Raw genomic sequence first — 21,185 nt, 5'->3', positions numbered from 1 at the left:
ATTGGTGGAAATGTGAGGTTCATGTGAGATCAGTAGGTTTATCCTGCCGAGAGCAAGGCCTGAAAATGAGTTGGGCCTGGGCCTGGGCCAAAGTCACTGTGGCAAGAGAACTGATGCACAGAGTAATGTCCCCTTAGACCTGCTTATTCATGGATATTCACAGAAAGAGTTATCTGTACCACTAGTAGCCCTGATAGCTGTTACATGGATAATATAAGGAATGGTGACTGATGTGACCCCCTGACCTGATACTTCTTCCCATTGACCCACAGTGTCAATGTGTGTCTGTCACTAATGACAGTCCTCCTGCACTCAGGGGTCTGCTGACACTTTTCCAATAGTGTTGCTTCCTCTGTACAGTCATATTGCACATCGGAGACATGAACAGTGTGTATAGTGGGTTACTTCGGAATAGATTTTGAAATGTGAATCAGCTGCTTGGTTACGATTTCATATCATTCAACACATACAACGGTATGTTGAATGTCATCCCTGTTACAATGCCAATTATGGCAAAAGGTGTGTCCTGTGATGGCAGTACATACCACAGAAACTTAATGTGACATACCATGATATCCCGATAAGTAGTCCACATGTACACACACACCTCAGTGGCACACATTCCAGCCCTTACATTGTGACCTTAGTCTTAGGGTGTTGTGTATACTATGGTACTCACCTCTTTGAATCATATGCATCAATGCAATGGGTGGGCCTGGCAGTAAATGTGTCCTGATAGTCATGCACAGGTAGTTTACCCTTCAGATGTTCCAAATGGTGTGCTGTGTGTCATGGTACCTCACATCACATTCCATGTAGGATGGCCCTGACCTTCATGATGTTAGTGGGCTGCCAGAGTCAGTGTAGAGCATGACAAGGGTTGAGGTTAGTCATCAGATGACCACAAAAGTGTGTATCCATGCTTTCATTTTGCTTAGCATTTGACATGGACACATGTTTTATGTTGACTCTTGCTGATTGCTTGTGCTAGATGTCAACAAAATCAGTTTCTACATCTATTGCATCCATATAGGTCAACTCCCATCAGCAATTTGGAGGTCCACTGCCCGGAAGGTGAGGACCCTGGGGGTATTTAACCGGCATAGCATCCACTGTAGAAAGAGGTAGGAGGACCTGCAACTCTGGACCCAGAAGACCGTGGAGGTCCAGCGGAGGAGATCCTCCCAATGTGGAAGGGTTGAGGGCCCGACCCTGTCGCCCACATATTGGCAGTGGCCTACCCGAAGCTTGATGACCAGTTGAGGGGCCAATAGCAGCTACATGGAGGTGAGTCCCAGCCAGAGTCATACGTGTAATATTGCCAGCTTTGAGTGTTATAGGAAGGCATTTCACCAATCATATTGGTGGTGGCCCATGTACCACACACAAGATGAGTCATTGTTAGTGTAAGTCTGGTAGTAGGTGCATGATGTTGTGGTGTGCCTATTGTCTTTCTGACCTGGGATACAACAGGGTCCTGTCCACATCCACTTTTCTCCTTTTGAGCAGACATCTGGCTGAGTGAAGTTTCCTCACTACTGTCTCTCACGTGATGGTGGCCCAATTACATGTGACATGACATAGAGTGCACAGTACATGCAGTGACTGTACAACAGTTCCTGTTGGTTATACAGTGAAATGAGAGTGCAAACATCACTGGCACCATCAGCATTAGGGCCTACATTTTGGCCAGTGTGCATTTGCCCATTGATGGTTCATCTGCAATAGTGTTTTAAAAAACTCATTTACTGACTGGTGACATGCATAAGGGAGTGAGATGTAGAATCGTAGGGATCATATGTTAGTGTCTACACTGATCCTTACAAGGATATTTGAGTATGCAATACCAAAGCGTGGTGTGATGTGCCTGCCCATTGGGGCTCGAGTGATCGCACATCTTCATGTTATAGATAATCAGGGACACTCAAAACAAAAGGTGTACTGGCTTGAGGATATACAATCTATGCCTGGTGGTATCACCTTTACCAAGCAGGATTGGGGATGTTTATATGGCTATATGGAGTCTCGTACTGTGTGAATTCTGCTTGTCTGTCTCTCAAATGTTTCGACCTCAATGTATTCAGGAACTTTATATGCTAAATGTGATACTTAGCTAAACTGCATGTGTACAGATTTCATTTGACTGTTCAGGTAGTGAGCATATGATGTAATTTGGAGTGCAAAGTGTCATCAGTGTGCAATAACATTTGCATGTGACATGATGTCTGCCACAGCGCTAATTGGTGGTACATCGATGTTGAACTTAACCTTCAGCACATCATAATGTGTATATGAGTAATAGGTAGATTTGTTTATCTCTGGGCCTTGTGTGAGCATTTTGTAAATCTCAAACTTGTATCCATCGTATTTGGTTACATCAGTTTACAATGGTATAATACAAGTATTCAAGTTTATCAATTATCCAAGTATGGACATAATGCTGGAGTATAGACAACAACATCAATGCATGTTTGCGTGTCTGGGGTTATGACATGATTTTAACTAACTGTTTTCAGGTTATGTAGCATGCATGCATGTGCTCATGCTAAATTTGAAGCCTATAGAGTGAATCTTGAGGTTGGTGTGATATGTGACTCTCAAGAAGAATGTTACCAGTAGTTCCTCAGAGAAAAGAGAAGAGTGGAGGTGAATCGATAAGAGAGCCTAAAAGGACTGTATGTACATTATGTGTAAAATGGGTAATCCTTTTGTTGGATATTAATGCCCTCACACACCCTTTCAGGTGTCATGCTTCATCATCTGGGCTGCTCCTCGTCGGGCCGGCGGTGCAATGCCTAATGGGCTCCCTAAAAGGGGCACTTTATCGGAGTTCTTTTAATCCAACAGCCGTCTGGTGAAGTGCGGGTGTGTGGGCCTGATTATTGTAGATGCAAAAAGTGATTTAAAACAGGGTCGAAAGTACCAGTATGGGAAATCAATTTATTCTAAAGGTCTCCTTCCCTGATTAAAAAGTGTATGTGGCACTCGGTAGAGTGTAATGTCTCTAATTAGAGTGCATGGGATTGGTGGTCAACATGTTTCTCGCACTGAGCTCGTGCGCTCGCGATTCGTCAGGACCTATAAAACTATCTACGATGATAAGAGGGGACTATATAAGATATTGGTCTCCTAGTCACAATGAGTCATGTGAACAAAAACTTATTTCTAAAATACCTGTCATGGTCTGGTGCTACCCTATTCAGTAGGACTGCGGACCACAACAGTGCTTGGTGGACTCAGCGTGAGGCGAAGGACCTCTAAAAGTAGGTCTAAAGTCTGCCCCGCTCACGCTCTGTCTCTGGACCTACACCTATACCCGCAGATAACACAGCAACACACACAGCCCCCTCCACAGCCAAAACCATACCCACAGACAACACTTCAACACACAGACCCCTCCACAACATCCAGCATGTCCACAGCACACAGAGGCACAAACCACAAACTCTTAAAGTCACCCACACAACAGTCACAAACACAACACACAGAACAAACAGCAGGCACAGCTCACACTTTCCCTCCCTCTTCCTCCCAAACCAAACTTCATCCCAAACATCCTTCCCATTTTCCCCTTGAGTATTTCTTGTTTGCCCTTGCCCTTTCCCCGGTGAAACCTGACCTCCCCCTCCCAAAAACCTCTCCAATACATAAAGCCATCCCTTCCACTTCCCACCCCACCTCTGAAAAACAACACCCCAACCCCCCTGAACCCAGCTCGAAAACAAAAAAGAACCCTCCCAAAGACAAATCCATCCCTTCCCTATCCCACTCCACCCCTGAGAAACCGGATCCCCACACCACTGACCCCAGCCTAAAACTAGGCCTGGGCCAAAATTCGGTTCCGTTTGTGGAAATTGCGATAATTTGGCATTTTTCGCGTTCCGCGGAAAGCGCGAAAATGTCAAAATTTCCGCATTCCGCAGCTTAGCGACAGTTTGTTTCTTGCTCGCGCTGTAAAATAATACATTCTCGTGTGCGCGCAATCGCCTTACCTGAATCCCCGCATTCGCCGACAAGTTTTCCCGATCCGGTCGCGTTCTCCACGAGATGTTGGATTGTTGGTAGCCATTTGCGCTGTCTCGCGACAGTTCGCGCCCACAGTAACGTCATGCGTTGCGCGATCACGTCTTTCTTCTCACGATCATGCACCGCGAGACAAGTGAAAACAAGATGGCCGCGCCCGCGAGCAACCGCATGGGTAAGTTGGCGAGCCGCGACCACGCAGAAAATACCGCGAACGGGCGGGAAAAAAATTCCGCATCTTCGCGATATTTCCGCGTGTTTGCAGAGATTTTTAACATTTTCGCGATAATTTGCGAAAGTGAATTTCACAAATTCCGCCCACCCCTACCTAAAACCCCACAAACCAAATAAGATCCTTCCCAAAATGAAACCCATCCCTCACTAAACTTCTGTCTCCCTCTCCCAAGTACCATCTTTGAGGTGCCTGCTGTGCCCAATGGATGCCCCTTTGTGAGGAGGTCTCCCTGTCAGTATCATTAAGGGCAAGGTTGGTAGCACAGCATAGTGCTGTGGCACATGACATTATAATAGACTGGCCATTCGCCTTTACTTCCCGTGATGGATTGTTCGAGTTGGAATAAATCTTTTCATATTTTGGAAGACATTGGTCCCACCATTATTATTCTAACTATTTGATGTTCTTGTATTGTTAGTGATGTGTGACTACAGTTGTGTTTGTTTGATCTAGGCTAGGGTGGAGTTTGTGGAGTTCCGCTAAGTGCTGAAAAAGCGGCAGAGTGCATTTGGTCAAGCCGTTCGCATTGATTTTCAGCCCCCTGTGTTTGTCCCACTCTGTAAAATCAGTGCAAACAACACCATGCGTAGTGCAAGAAGGCGCTGCTTCTTTTCTTCAAGCTCGAGTTGATTTCCTACCTGAGTGGCAGCTTTCTCAACATGAACGGAAGGTTCATCAATGCGAGTGGTCATGACCACCCGCAACCACCCATGATGAGAAATATGACCACCTGCACTGAGCAATCTTGCCAGGAGGTGGATTTTCCTTGCTAGTGCTTGCTAACTTGATGTTGGCCAGCGCGAGCGGGAAAAAAACTCCGCTACGTGGACCAGAGTTTTTTGGAACTCTGCGTGCTCTGCAGAGTGTGGAAAACTCTGTAAACTCCACAAATGGAGCAGAGTTCACTGTCCAGGCCTAGTTTGATCCCTGATTGCTGATTCATTTGAAGTGGGTAGTATGATTTGACTTTGGGCCCATTGCTGGACTTACACAGGGCAAGGAGTAATGTTAGATGGATGTACATGTGGGCTGAACTCCGATTGGTACAGACATTGCATTGGGTGTTATATGATATGGTAAGTATTTTGGCTTGTCCTGGCCACTGTCCACATCATTTAGGTTGCAGTTGCCCCTATGATGTATGTTGGATATGTATTAGCTGTGTTCAAGTTAGATATTTGTTTATCCACACATGGAGGGTGTTGACGTGTCTTACCTTTGTGGAGTTCAGCATGGATATGTGTCAATTTTCCTGTGTGTACCCTACACCTGCTTTATCTAGATGAGTGACACATGCTGTGTTGCACTTACACATAACCTACACAAGCATGCCACTTGGTTATGCTATTGGTTGTCCCTGATATAGTTAAATTCACGATTGCAGTGCATATTGAGTTAGTCAGGCATGTGCAAAATCTACTGTGCACCGGGGCACCAGCATTTCAGGTTTCCCACTGATAGAGGCATACCTATCCTGCAGAGAGTGTTTCCATTGTGCCATTAAAATGCTTCTCACACTGATTCTATGTTATCCAATTGACTGACTTTGCCTTTTCATGTGGGTGATGGGTGAAAGTCCAATATAGACTGGTAGCAGAGAAGGTGTGTTCCACTTTAATGACACATCCATACAGATGTTTCTTTGACATCTAAACAAACCTGGGATGTGTGCAATGTGAGTGTGTCACATTCACTATTGCATCTTGGTTTGAGTTGCAGTCACTGGGCCTCACGGTAGGAGTGATGATTTCTATGTGGATTTGCCAAGACTTAACAAATGGTGACATAAATGAAAAGTGACCATCATGAGTATAGCATCCTGGTTGGGGTTACAGTCACAGGGTCACATAGTAGATGTAGTGATTTATATGTAGTCTTACCAAGACTTGACAAATGGTAATCTGTATGATAAGTGGACATCAGTTGTGACATGGCAGACAAGTGAGAAGGGGCAAAAGGAGTGTGTCACAGACATTAATAGGTGTGATTTTGATGAGGAGGTGCTGTTGTGGAACACAAATGAATGCAAACCTCACTGTCACTAAATAGGAATTGTAAACATATGTCCATTTGTGTACAGTGTGCCTGTGCAGTATGTGTGTTTTGGCCTAGGAGGGCATCCTTACAGATGTAATTTTGATATACATATGAAACACTCACAGATTGTAAATCTGTTTTACTTACGGGCCCCAAAACCCTTGCCTGGTCCATGGCAGGGCATCATTTAGCTGAGGAGTCCCTGGAAACTGGCAGTTGCATGACTTACCGCCTATTCCATCCACAACGGAGTAGGTTTTAGACGTGATCAAGCAGGTACAGCAGCGACAGGACGTGTATGATCGGCTCCATTGCAGCACAAGACGTGTAGACGTTAAGTAGAGGTACAGTTCACCCTTATATCTCTCACTTTCTGCCTGCTCAGATGTGGTGTTTGGACCGCCACGGTCATGCCTGCTGTAAAGCAACTCGTAAATGGGCCGGCGGTTTCACTGGCACTCTGTGGCTCATTGGCGTATTCCACTGCGCTCGGATTTGGCTGGCGGTGCCAGTAGAACAGCGGCGGTGTTATTTTTCATGTAACTGCATGTCTCAGAATATGGCGGTCGGACCACCGAGGTTGGAATGGTCAGACTGCCACCACAGGCACGGCAGTTCCTAGACTGCCGTACCCATAATCAGGCCTTAAGTGCAAATTGCTGGATATGAATCCATATGTTTTGATTGAAATGGTAGTAACAGCCTTAGATGGCTGTGCACGGATAAACTTCTAAGAGGGTTTGAATTATGGCTTGTTTCAAGTCTATGATAATTTTTTGTGGATAGTAATTATTTGTGTAATGTTTAATGTGGTTTAAGTGTCCATAATAATTGATACTTTGTGTATTTGGCATATACAAAAGGGATAGTTGAGTTGTGATATTCACCATGTATGGTGTATATCTGTGTGAATGGATTGGGGCACATTTTGAAAATTCCATCCATCCCATTCAGATTTTAAAAAGGCTTAGTTTTAGAATGTTATCTGTTGTAGAAATATTATGATTTGTCCATCATTGTTAAGATTGTCATATAACAGGAAGGGTTCCTCATTATGTGTCAGTTTTAAGTGTATCGCTGGTGGCTTTTTTAGTTCATGTAAAGAAACGTTTTAAAGTGGGTATTGGTGGTAGTTGGCCTGTGATGTGTTCGGGGATTTCTATGATTTTTCACAGTTCAGAATTTGATAGTGACTTTCTAGCATAATCAGTATTGGAAAACAGGTTGGAAAACAGAGAAAATATGCAGAGTTCAGGAGTGGAAGCACTGATTCTGCAGATGAGAAAAAATGACACGTCAAGAACATACAGCATTGTAGTAATGAATACCACAGAGATCTTCTGAGAACGCTGAATCTTTATCATCATTAATATGATTCAGACAAGACACTGATGAACAAACAGGAAGCACGTTTTATATATGATATATGAGTATCATATTCATGTGAGAAGAGCAGGTGCCTCACGGTAGAAGCCATATCTGAAACTGTTGTTAGGCAGGCAGACAATAAGTACAGGTAAATCCCCAGTGCAATATGGGCTACTAGTGGGATTTCATAAGTTATGCATGGTCATAAAGTCTGCTTTTTAGCCAGGTCCTACAATGAAGTAGATTACAAAGAGGTAGTAGTGGGAGGTGTTTTTTTAGTAGGCATCTCATCGTGGTTGTCCAGAAGCCAAGCAGAAATTAGATGCACTTTAGTCATTGGCACAAAGTATCCCTAACTAGTACACATTTAATATTACCATCAAGTGTGCTGCCAACATGATTAAACAAGCACTTGCAACACCAGTAGATCTTGGTTCAATGTGTTAAAACATGCACCGTTAGCACATTGGAGTGAAAGACAAGCAAGGGAGTGTACAGAGAGGTCTGTTGTTTTAAAGTAGCCCGCCATGCACTTCAACACAACCACTCAAGTGGAGGTAGAAGGATATACTCAACCATCTAATAACATTAGAGGAGAGATTAATACTCCACAGGGCCCAATCAAGACATGATTGGCAAAGTCTCAAGTCAATGGCTGAAAGAGGTTGGTCCAAGAAAGTCAATAGTTAAAAGGGGCAAACCAAAGCCCATTTTGTATTTATTGTCAGCAGTAGATCTTTTTGACAACTGTGCTGGCAAAACCCAAATCTAAAAATGTGAATCCTATATTGGTCAATCAATCAATCTGGGGAATAGAAAGCGTGCTACTCACCCATGAGGGTCTCAAGGCGCTGGGCGGGGGGGGGGGGGTGTACACCGATCTGTTTAGCCGAAGAACCAGGTCTTGAGGGTCTGCCTGAAGGTGTTTAGGGAGGGGGCGCGTCTGATGTCTGCTGGTAGCTCATTCCAGGTCTAGGCTGCAATGTGAGGTAAGGATCTTTTGCCTGCTCTGGCTCTGTGGATGCACGGGTTTTCAGCCAGTGTGAGGTTGGAGGATAGGAGGTTTCTTTTGGGTACGTGGAAGTTGATTCTGTTGTTAAGGTATTCGGGTCCATTGTTGTGTAGCATTTGTAGGCGTGAGTGAGGATTTTGAAGGTGACTCTTTTCTCCACAGGGAGCCAGAGGAGTCTTTGCAGGTGTTGGCTGATATGTTCATGCCGGGGGATGCCGAGGACGAGTCTGGCAGCGGTGTTCTGTATTGTCTGGAGTTTGCAGAGTAGGGACTTGTTGATGCCGGCATAGAGTGTGTTTCCATAGTCCAGTCTGCAGGTGATGAGTGTGTGGGTGACTGTCTTCCTTGACTCAGGGGAATCCATTTGAAAGTCTTGCGGAGGATCCGGAGGGTGTTGAAGCAGCTGGAGGTGACGTCGTTGACCTGTTGGTTCATGGTGAGTGATGAGTCGAGTACGATGCAGAGGTTTGTGGCATGGTCTGAGGAGGTAGGTGGGCTTCCGAGGGTGGTCGGCCACAAGGTGCTGTCCCATGCTGAGGAAGTGGTTCCCAGGACGAGGACTTCTGTTTTCACCGCGTTTAGCTTCAGGCAGCTGTTGGTCATCTAGACTGTGACGTCATGCATTCCTTTCTGGAAGTTGAGTTTGGCGGTGGTGGGATCTTTGGTGAGGGAGAGGATGAGCTGGGTGTCGTCAGCGTAGGATACGATGTTGAGGCCGTGTTGTCAGACGATGGCTGCGAGGGGGGCCATGTAGATGTTGAAGGGGGTCATATTGGTGAGTGACTCAGGAGGGATTTGTATGAGAAGCTTCATGCACTTCTAGCAAAAGCAGAATATAAAAGACCACAAAAAGGTCACCTTTCTTGACACACTGAAAGCGTTTTCACCACTACATAGGGTACCTATTTAAGGTACTGTTGAATTATGGAGCAGGGGACTGTTCCTCTTCAAAAGCCAGAGTATTGTATTCAGATACTATTTTGAAAGTTAAGTGCAGGCCATCATGCATAGATATCTCTTGAACTATATAATAGCTAGAAAGCCTGTCCTGGACTAGTTCCTTCATATATTTATGCTCCCTCGTATGTAGGATTAAAGCCTTTCTGCACACTAATGTCATAATGCTGCCAGTCTCTTATACACAGTACCATTCATAACCTTTATCATACAAATGATAGATGACCTTTTATCAGTCCTTGGTTTCCAAATACACTTGTGGAAATGTGAGGGTTTTTTCGCCGTATCAAAAGCACCTCAAAATCCTCCCTACAAGCAACACATGCACTATCTGGGAAAATAATTAAGGATTGCTAGATATAAATGTAAAACCTGGTAGGCCTTCGAGTGGCAATTGTGGTCATTGTTATTTTATTGAATAATCTTTCTACTGGAGATACAGCACTATAAGCCCGCTCAGTCTAGTTTAAAGACCAATAGCCCGTGGACCAGCCTCACTACATGACATGTCAACTCCCTTGACTTCCAAGACAGATCATAATTGAAGGTGATTTTAATCTTTTGCAGTCAATCCAACTTGACTACTCAAGCCCCCGTTGAATTTAAAGTGAAACTCATTTGTTACTAGCCTTGCCATCTTTTTGACTGAAATTTGATGTAATTGATATTTGTCATTAGGATAATTCAGAGAAATGATGGTACATGTGCTCTGCAGACCGGTCTGCTACTATTTCACACCTGGACTAATTTTTTTTCTTGCTTATGCTCCAGGATGCTGCAAGCTTTCTTTGTGATTGTTTATCAGCTCATGCATCAGTTATCTTGGAGACAAGCATACCCAGCATCTCAGAGTTGACGCCTCTGGCGTAGAAATTCTGGATAGTTTAGACGTTTTAATTCAGTTTTCCCACAAAAATTAAGGCTCAATCAACATTTCAATAATCACTGAATCTTTAAAAAACATGGCCAGAAGAAATATTGTCACAAATTCTTCTGGCCTGAAGACAGCTAAGAGTCTGTAGAGTTTTCAAATCCTGGTGGAGCTCAGGTAAGCTCAAGTAATTATTTGACTGTGGGTACTTCAATGACGTTCCATATTGTTAGGGAAGTGTTAGAGGTAGTATATCTCTGTTAGAAAATAGTCAGTGCCAATACTATGAGGAGGCGAAGCAGGTGTGGAAGTCTTTGGCACAGGTGGCCCTTAGGATGAAGTCAGAAATATCCATTCTTGATCTTAAATCTGCGGGCTCACTTGAGGAGTGTTTGGTGACCACGCTTCCCCCGAGAATCTCTACCCCAATGTTTATCTTGTCTGACGTATTTGAATCATTCAGAGCCATTACTAATGGTAGGGATAACCGGTCGTGATGGCATAACAGCATATATTTTCAAGCCCGATATATAAGCATGGTCAAAATATGTACTTACCATTGCAAATGCTGTTGCAAAGGGTACACCCATCCAAGATTCCTGGAAAGGTGCTGTGGTGCTTCCTATCTACTAAAACGGTGATAGGTCACTACCAACTATGCAACTATAGACCTATCAGTTTAATTGATTAAGTTCAGAAGGTCATTTGCCGCTGTGTCCTTTCTAAGATTCAAGCTGGATAGAGGCAGAAAATATTCTCAGCCCATTTCAAGCGGGTTTCTACTAGAAAATTTGGATGATTGATTAGGCTTTTCACTCTCTTTCTATCTATAGGAAGACTTTGGTGATCGGCAAGGACAACCTTTTTGTAGCCTTTGTCGATCTCAAATCCACCTTTGATCTAGCCCCTCGCTGTTGTTTGTGGCACTGCCTCAGAGACATGGGCATGCCCTCTGACATTTTGTCCCTTGTAATAAGTTTATATAGAGACTATTTCACATAAATGTGTAGGGGTGCCCCAGATCAGTTGACCAAGAGAGTTCTGGTCACCAGGGGCGTGCTCCACAGCTGTGTGTTGGCTCCCACCCTATTTCTCTTATACTTCAACTAAATTGCGCTTCTTCTTTCATAGATTCATTCGGATTGCCTTCACATGCAAATGTCAAAACACTGATCCTCCTATTCATCAACTACACCCTTTTGATTTCTAATACACTGAACAATCTACAGAAACTCCTGACTGACTTCGAGGAGCTTTGCCAGGCCCGGGGCTTGGAAATCAACATGTCAAAAACTAAGCTAATATTTTGTAATCCTCATCAATTATTCAAAGTGTGTCTGTCTTATGCAGAGCTCCACTTGAGAAGGTGGATTTGTTTGCTTACTTAGGTATAACTCTTTTGTCCACCTCACCATGGAAACCCTTATTTTTAAGGTCACTCCAAAGCACCGGCAGGTCACAGGAGCAATTCTAAAAGAGTGTTGCACTGCTTTTACTAAACCCATAGCTCCAGCATTGAGATTTATATTACCAAGACCCTGGATTCTTCTTTGTATGCGGCGGAACTCTGGGGATTTTTTAATATTAACAATCTGATTGTCTCTGAAATTTGCCCTTTTGCCACCCAGTCCTCTGTCCCCTTTGTACTCATTATTTCAGGATCTGAGTGTGAAAAGGATTGAGAGCAAAGCTCAGCTGCACCCCTTAATGTGTTGGAGGAGAATCTTGACTACGCCTCAATTTGCCTATTATGCTGTCATTGATGCAGGCTGCTTCCATAAAATTCCTTGGTTAGTGCATATTAAAGGGATGCTTCACTCCCTTGGTATGGCAGCCCAATGGGAGGGCCCTGCTGCTCCCCATCACCCGCCCAAGAATCCCTTAAACAACAGTACTGGCTGAGTGTAATGGCCACAGACACTCGGAAAGCTCCCAATACGACTTTGTTAAAAGAATTTCTTGATTTTAAGTCCTTCTGTGGGCTAGAATTTGGGGGGGGGGATTTGATCACTGTACCAATGGATAGGAAGCTATATTTTCAATTTAGAGTTGGAGCACGGCCATTGGTAAATTTCACATACAAATGGCTGGCTTTGGCACCTTCCGATTGCCCAGGGTGCAACCATTCATTTGAAAATGTTCCTCATGTTATTTTTGAATGTCTTGCATCTGGTGGTCCTCGCTTACTCTATTCATTACCGGTATGCAATGAGTTGGGTGCACGCTGCCACTGTGCTGCCCTGTGAATACTCAGATCTGACTCTGGACCACAATTTTTCTTGTGCAGTCGCTAAATTTTTAGGGGCTATCTGGATGCTAAGGAGGAACTTACTTTCCCCTTATCAGAGCTATGGAGACTCTGGCTGTGGGCATTGTGTAGATAATGTATTCAGCGTTTAAAATGTATTTATATGTTTTATTGTCCCTATTGTTCCTTTTAAAAGTGAGGAACTCTGTGTAACCCAAGATTAATGCAGCAATGAATCTAGCTATGCTGTTATTTGGCATGATTTTACTCGACACTACATATGTATGCTTTTTATGTACAATTTATGGCCCTAGTGGCTGAAATAAAGTACATTTTTCATCTTAAATCTGACCAGATTAGGCACAACATCAACCACATTGTTAGAATTTTTGTAGCCAGTACTATGGTACCTATGAGGCTGATCCAAGTCTATATTTGCAGGAAATTAAATCTTTTCTGGAGGGATTAGATATACCTAGCTTGGCTCACAAGGCTTTGAGACAGCTCTCACTTAATTTTACAGAAAGTAAGATTGCCCAAGTTATCCACACCCTTATAAGCTGATTTAAAAACAAATAAAGTTGAACCAGGTTTTTGCAATACTAACCATGCTTTTCAATTGTGTTCTGTTAGGAGATAAGATTGTTTTGATCCAGTGCCCTTGTTTGAACCAAATACATCTCTGAAGATTCTCATGCGGTAGCTACATTTGTCTAGTGCTGGGAAGTCCGGTTAGGGCAGCTATGCACTCCACAAAACTATAGAAAATAATAATAATAATGATAATGATAATAATAATAATGATAATAACAAGCATTGTTCATATGTACCCATAAATATGAGCAAACTGCATATTGCCCTGTGCTTGCACTTTTACCCTCATGGATCAAAGTTGACTTTTACTTTGGTGACTTTGGCATTTAAATTAATACTAACTTCCTCACAGAACCCCTTTTTTTGTTTTTGTTTTTATTGTTCCTTGTAATAATGGTTTATTTTCACACATGTCTATATCCTTATGGTACTCTGGAGAAAAGGTTGTGATAGAACACTCCATTTCTTTTGGCTTCCAGAACATTTTACATCTCTGGTGACGGCACTGCCGCCTCACGTCAATCATCTACAGAGCGTTGAACTTGCCGCAGAGAGAGGCAATAATAAGAGAAGAGGGTGCTGTAGCACCTCCACCACCACACCAAAGCGCTAAGCCACACAGCCATGGGAAGAGGGACTAGCGGAGCATGGACGCTAGTATAGAGTTGGCTACAAGAAGCAAAGCATTGTGGGTGTTGGTGTATACATTTAATAATCCAGTTCCCGGTCCCAGCCTTAGCACCCATAGCTCCTCAAGGGATTTTGACTCTACTTTGCAGATTAGTGTCCATTCCCTTCATAGCCACAGAAACAAAACACAAGTGATGTCTGTCTAGAACAAAAGAAAGAGCAGAAGGTTTGAACTAAGTGTGGGCTTTGATTACCCTTGCTTACTTTGATTACTGTTCCAAGTTAAAGCTTACCAGCAGTATTTCACTTAAAGAAAGTCTTGGACCTGAAGAGCTGAGATTTTCATCTTTCTCTCACAAGGGATTTTTAGCATCTCTTTATTACTATTCGAGTCTTAGCATTAATATTAACGGCAACAGCCCAGATTTCATCCTCATCATTAAGCCCTATCACTGCTATTTTGAATTTTTCAATCAACCTTGCTTCTTGTATATTCAGAATCTGTGGTAACTGAGTCCAGACGTGTAGAGGATGTTCAGATGTTTATTTGTAGATAATTACAAGACATGTAGTTAAGTCCAGTACAAACCCCCACCAGGAGCACCCAGCATGCTGCTCATGCCTTCTCAACTAGCATTTCTGACTCCCAACACTCTGTAACACATCATCCATGGAACATTCCACTGGCAGAGCATGAATTGACATGAATAACATCAAAGCCAGGATGCTACATATCCCCTTTCCATCCATATAAAAAAACAATAATGAAAGTAAACCGAAAGAAAACCAAGATAGAGAAAATACAAAGAGGAAATCAGAAACATCACAGACCAATAAGAGAAGAGAGCAACAAGGAGAGAACATGAAGATATGTATAAGAAAAACAGAAAAGCAACAGGCGAGCAAAAGAGGTAAATATGATCCATCCTCCCTATTACAAATAACAACAGAAGAGAAAAGAGGAACACAGCTAAAGAAAACAACAAGAAAGAGGACAACACGAAAGCACCAATGACTAACTCAAGACCTACTTGCTGGCCAGGCAGGCATAAAAGGAGACAAGTCATAGCACAACAAAATAACCACAGAACAATGACCAGGCACTAACGAAGAGAAGAAAAACAAAAACCCTCTAACAGACAAAGCAAACGCTCACAGGTGAGGAAAAGACAGAGAAAAACTAACAACAAGAATAGAATCCTGAATTCACAGATGACACCAATAAATGATATCAGGAGGAAAACCGAACTGTAACAGGAAATAATGAGAAAAAATCACTCAAACTTCCTATTAAAATAGAAATTTCAATATCATTAAAACATGACGTTGCATTCTAAACTGGAAAACGTAAATAATAACCAATAAAGTTGAGTGAAAAAACAATTGGTATTCAAACCACAGAAATACACCCTGTGTGAGGGTAATATTGTACCTAAGATATGTAGTGAGGGGTGCACACTGTGCACTAAACCAATGAGACCAAACCCATAAGACACACCACGTAAAAAGTACATGGAAGGGCAACCTTGGGCAGAGGTTAGTGTTGTGCACTGTTGTGAAGAGACTATAGCCCATACAACACACCCTGAGGAGGGTAAAACGTAAAAATGTTGTGCATTGTTGTGATGTAACAATAACTCATACAACACACCCTGAGGAGAGTGTTGGACTTGGCCCTTTTTTCAGGGTCATCCCTGAACATTTTGCCTTCCTCCTGTATTTTTTCTGACGTGTTGTTGGCTGTTTTATGACTCTGGACGCTTTAACACTGCTGATCAGTGCTAAAGTGCATATGCTCTCCCTATGGCAAATTGATGTATGGATTAGTGATTCCATGATTGGCTGATTTGGTTTACTTGTCAGACCCTAGTACAGTGCACTGAGTGTGCCCAAGGCTTGTAAATCAAATGCTGCTGGTGGGCTTGCAGCACTAGTTGTGCCACCCACTGAAACAGCCTGTAAAGGTGTGTCTCAGATCTGCCATTGCAGAGCCTGTGTGCAGTCTGGTACTGCCATGTTGACTGGCTAAGTGCACCCAATTGCCAGTCCCTAAACCTTTCCTTTTCTTCATATTAGTCACCCCTATGGTAGGCCCAAGGGCAGGGTGCATTGTAAGTATAAGGTAGGACATGCCCTGGTGTGTGTGGCATGTCCTAATAGTGAATTACAGCCATTTTCCTTTTTCACTATTGCAAGGCTACCTGTTCCCCATAGGCCAGAATGGGCAGTTTGATTATTACATCTTATAATCCTAACTGACTCAGGCAACTAGGTGGAAAATTTGAGTTTAGTATGCCTGAACTCAGAATTATAAAATGCATCTTTTAGTGAAGTTGGTTTTAACATTCTGTGTTTGAAAATACCGCTTTTAGAAAGTAGGTATTTTCTTGTCTAACCATCCAAGCCTGCCTCTGCTAGGTTGTGTATTCCTTGTCTGGAGATTGAGTGACAGGGGCTGGGGGATTCCAGGAGACAGGGTGAGTCAGCACAGGGCTGCATAGAGAGATTTGCATGAAGATGGGTGGAAGGAGTTGCACCTGGGACCTGAATAGGGCTGTGCCTTCCCTCCACAATGCTGGCTCCACGTCCTGTGGTGCGTTTGATGTCCCTGGCCTGCACTGTGAAAGGAAAGAAGGAGTCTTGTCAACAAAGTGCTCCAGGACTGACCAGAACTGGTTTGGACTAGGAAAAGGCCTTCAGAGAACAGAGAGAAACTGTGTATCAAAAGGGGGGCCCAGACCCCAGAACTGTAGATCACTTTTGGGAAACAAGAAGAAACATTTGCTGAGGAGAGGAACCAGAGAGACTGAGGAGAGACTATCCCTAAGCTGAAGTGCTGCTTGGGGGAATGGCCTGCAGTGGTTGCTTTACTGCCAAAGAGAGGAGAGAGGAACTTTGTGTATACTTTCATCAACTTGTGAAGGATCTCCAAGGGCTTGAGAAAGAGCTTGCCTCCTGCTGAAGTCTCAGGGACAACAGACTTCAACCACCAGCTCCCAAGAGTCCTATGAAAGTGCCTGTAGTTGTGTTGGGCTTTCTGAGGGACTGCGTGTCGCAAGGAGCTGGAAGCACGACTCAGGAAGAAGAAGCGTTTTGCAGCCGCTATCGCCGCATCACTGAACAAGGGTGTCGCCGCTGCAGTTGTCACATTGCCTCGCAGAAGCGTCTCGCATCATCAGAGAAGCGTGTCACAGGGCCTGTTGCGGCTCAGAAGTATAGTTGAGTCGCTGCACGGCCGTCGGGCGTGCACGCATCGTGTCGCATTAAGAAGAAGACGCCATCTTTGTTTCATTGCACCTGATCTTCCTCGCATCACGGCATTGCGGGCCACATCGCCACGGAAGCGCAGTAACAAACCGACGCATCACCGTTCCTGCGTGTAAGGAACCGACACATCACCTTCCCTGCAACACTTTCGTTGTATAGCGTTACACATCCAAAGGTAGATTGAGCTCAAAGTGTCGCATTTTAACATCTAAAGAGAACTAAGCTAATTCTACCATTTTAAGTACAGTATTGTGGTTTTTTTGTCGTTTGTGGTCTTGTGCTAAGTCTATATAAAGAATACTTATTTTTGATATAAAACTTGTGTGGTGTCCATCTGTAGTGTTGTCTCGTGATTACTGTATGTGTTCACAAATGCTTAACACACTACCTCTAAGATAAGCCTGTCTGCTGGTGCCAAGCTACCAAAGGGGTGAGCAGGGGTTATGTTAGGAGTGTACCCCCTTACCCTGACTAGACACAAGGGTCCCTACTTGTCAAAGGTACCTACCTCTGCCAACTAGAGACCCCCAAATTTAACAGAGGGTAAAACGTAAAAATGTTGTGCACTTTTGTGATTGAAATACCCAAAACAACACACCTCGTATAGAGGTCAAATATTGTGCACTGTAGTGATGGGACTGTAACCCATATTATACACCTCAACTTGAGGTGATTAGTTGTGCACTGTAAAGATGGGACTGAAACACAAACTGTAAATATTGTGTGTCAGCATAATGGAAGATTGACATAATGGGACAAGAACCCATTTTGCACATCCCGTATAGGGTAAAGTATACTAGAGTTGCAACATATGGGTGAGAACCCATGGTTTGTTTCTATAATTAGTCTCGAGATGCATTCTGTGAGAATGGGACTGGTACCCATCCCCATAATTGTAAATAAAATGAACATGAAAATTACTCAGACATAGATTCAAGTAAAACAAAATCTGCATACATATGTGTAAACCGTGCAGATCTTGGGACCTTTGACCCGGTTTTTACCTGGTTCTGGACTCTCCGCCCTAGTTCTGGGGACTTTGTCCTTGTTATGATCCGGTTCTGGCCTCTTTGTCACAGTTCTGTGGGCACTCAGACCTGGTTCTAGTTGCAGGACTTCTGTGCCCGTTTATAGTTCTCTGTCGTGGTACCCTGCGCCAGTCCTGGGCTCTTGGACCCAGTTCAGGACTCACTGTCCCTGATACTCTATGCCAGTGCTGTGCTTTCTGAATCTGTCTCTAATATTGAGCTCTTTGACTCAGATCTGGGAGGGCATGGCAATGTAAAAACAACTGGTGATGTAATTACAACACAACAACCAACGGACTCTCCACTTTCAAATAAGTCACCAACCTTTGCCAAAACAGAACTTATCATGCTGCCTTAATTTCTTTTGACTTTCAAACGCAGAATCAAAATGTGACTTTCAACACATCAAACATTTTTTAATAAAAACAATGTCTAACATTTTCTTTATTTCCATTAGGTTGTGATTTACCCATGCCCGCTATGAACATGACGCTATAGTTTGCATGCCACCGCTTACCTTAAAGACAGTGTATCTCCAAGATTGCTGTCAAAAGTCCAGCCGCAAGAAATGATAGTGTGTGAGTGTTGCGATACGGTGGAAAATGACACACAAGATGGCGGCACTTACTAAAAACACCTGCGGGTGTCTGCGGGCACGTTAGTGTAACAAACGTCTATGAGCAACACAATTGATGTCGTCATTAGGGAAGACAAATAGCTCCTGAACGAGACCGTCACAGAATGGGTAAGTTTACACGCTTCAACTGGCTCGCGCAACATATTTAAAATGGCAGAGTGACAGTTGAATTATCCACGGCAGTGAAGGAGTATGGAGGAGCATAGAGTTTACACAAGTTACTTTCAAACTGGAGCAAGCAATTTACACAAGATACTTTCAAAATGAACTGTAGATAGATGTTCTCAAGCTCACGAGCAAGGAAAAGTGCCAGAGACAGTGATTAATGAAAGTAACTTCCGATCTTTGTCCTCACTTTTCACAGTGGAAACACCAACACCTTGCCTGGGGCTCGATTACTGCCCCCGATCAACACATCATAACGGGAACTGATTTATGCGCCCGATATTTAAATGTGTGAAAGCTCAAAGTGGTGTGATGTTCAAACCGGGATATCATCTTTGCGCAGATGAACACATTTTAAGTAGGCCTGGGCGAAAATTTCATTCCGTTCGCGGAAATTGCGATAATTTGACATTTTCGCGTTCCGCGGAAAGCGCGAAAATGTCAAAATTTCCGCATTCCGCAGCTTAGCGATAATTTGGTTCTTGCTCGCACTGTAAAATAATACATTCTCGCGCGCGCGCGATCGCCTTACCTGAATCCCTGCGTTCGCCGACAAGTTTTCTTGATCCGGTCGCGTTCTCCATGAGATGTTGTATTGTTTTTAGCCATTTGCGCTGTCTCGCGACAGTTTGCGCCTGCAGTGACGTCATGCGTCGCGCGATCACGTCTTTCTTCTCGCGATCATGCACCGCGAGACAACTGAAAACAAGATGGCCGCGCCCGCGAGCAACCACATGGGTAAGTTGGCGAGCCACAACCATGCAGAAAATCTCGCGAACATGCGGGAAAAAAACGTCCGCATCTTCGCTATATTTTCGCGTGTTTGCGATAATTTTTAACATTTTCGTGATAATTTGCGAAAGTGGATTTCGCAAATTCCGCCCACCCCTAATTTTAAGGTGTAAATCATCCCTGTTAAACACTAGTTGGTGCATGCAGGGATAGACATACGCAGACCAGCTATTAACTCACGGTTGTGGCGAGTGACTTTTGAAGTGCTTGCTTCTTCTTTTCTTTGTTTCTTTTTCTTTAGTTTTCACTCGTTTCTCAGGTTTTTTTTTTCTTGTCGCCACTTAGTGTGAGGTGCTGCCAGGGATCAGCAATTGACTCATGGTTGGTGGAGATACACTTTTCTTTTCTTGGTTTTGTTTCTTTTGAGTTTTCCCTCGTTTGTCCGGGTTCTTGTACATATAAAAAGGCACACTTCCTCCCCAGACCATGCAAACTTAGGTATGTGGCAGTTGAACACAAAATCAGGCTTTCCCTCACTGAAGGCGCAGCACTGGAGAACAGCATGTTTGAATGGGGCCTGTCTGATGTATGGACAACTGGTGAGGATACGAGCTGTGCTGTTGGAGTTAATATTCTCCTGAGTTTCAGTTTCTTGTTTCTTGTTTCTTTTCAATCATCTGTGACCTCTGTGAGATTATCTTCTTTGTTGATCATGTAGCACGAGGGTAGGTTATCATATCGTCACCAATAAAATGTGGTAACTGAGTCCGAGGTGCTGCTAGGGATCAGCAATTGGCTCACAGTTGGGGGAGGTGACTCCCAACATTCTGTAACACATCATCCATGGAACATTCCGCTGGCAGAGCATGAGTTGACATGAAGAACATCAAAGCCAGGATGCTACAGAATCCTCTCTATCCATTCTTCACTCTGTCCCTGCTTTACAACAAACAATATTGACCATACCTGGTCATCCTCTGTATGGTTCATTAGAGGGCTTAATGATGCATATGAAATCTCGAATTTGAACATTTAAGCTTCTGCAAGGCATGTGATGGAGGGCTTATAATGGAGGATTGTGTGGAACAGTTGTGACACAGCAAAATTGTTTAGGCTAATTAAAGCACAATTACTAAAGTGTGATGATGTAATTCCATTGTAAACGTATTTCCATGCTGTGAATATGTTTGCCCATTCTAAACATATATATGCACTGGAGGGAATTTGCAATGTACAGTTTTTCAGTAAGTCTCAAAATAATCATGTACCAGTATGGCTAAGAACTATATTTAAATCAAATATGTGAAAAAGAAATCCACACATTAAATTAATCTGTTATCGTTTTAAGTGAAATCATATAGCACATACATGAGGATGGTTT

Source organism: Triturus cristatus, chromosome 9 (genome assembly GCF_964204655.1).
Source record: "Triturus cristatus chromosome 9, aTriCri1.1, whole genome shotgun sequence".
Classification (NCBI taxonomy): Eukaryota; Metazoa; Chordata; class Amphibia; order Caudata; family Salamandridae; genus Triturus; species Triturus cristatus.
The sequence above is the reverse complement of the archived record's forward strand: the minus strand, read 5'-3'. Positions refer to the sequence as shown.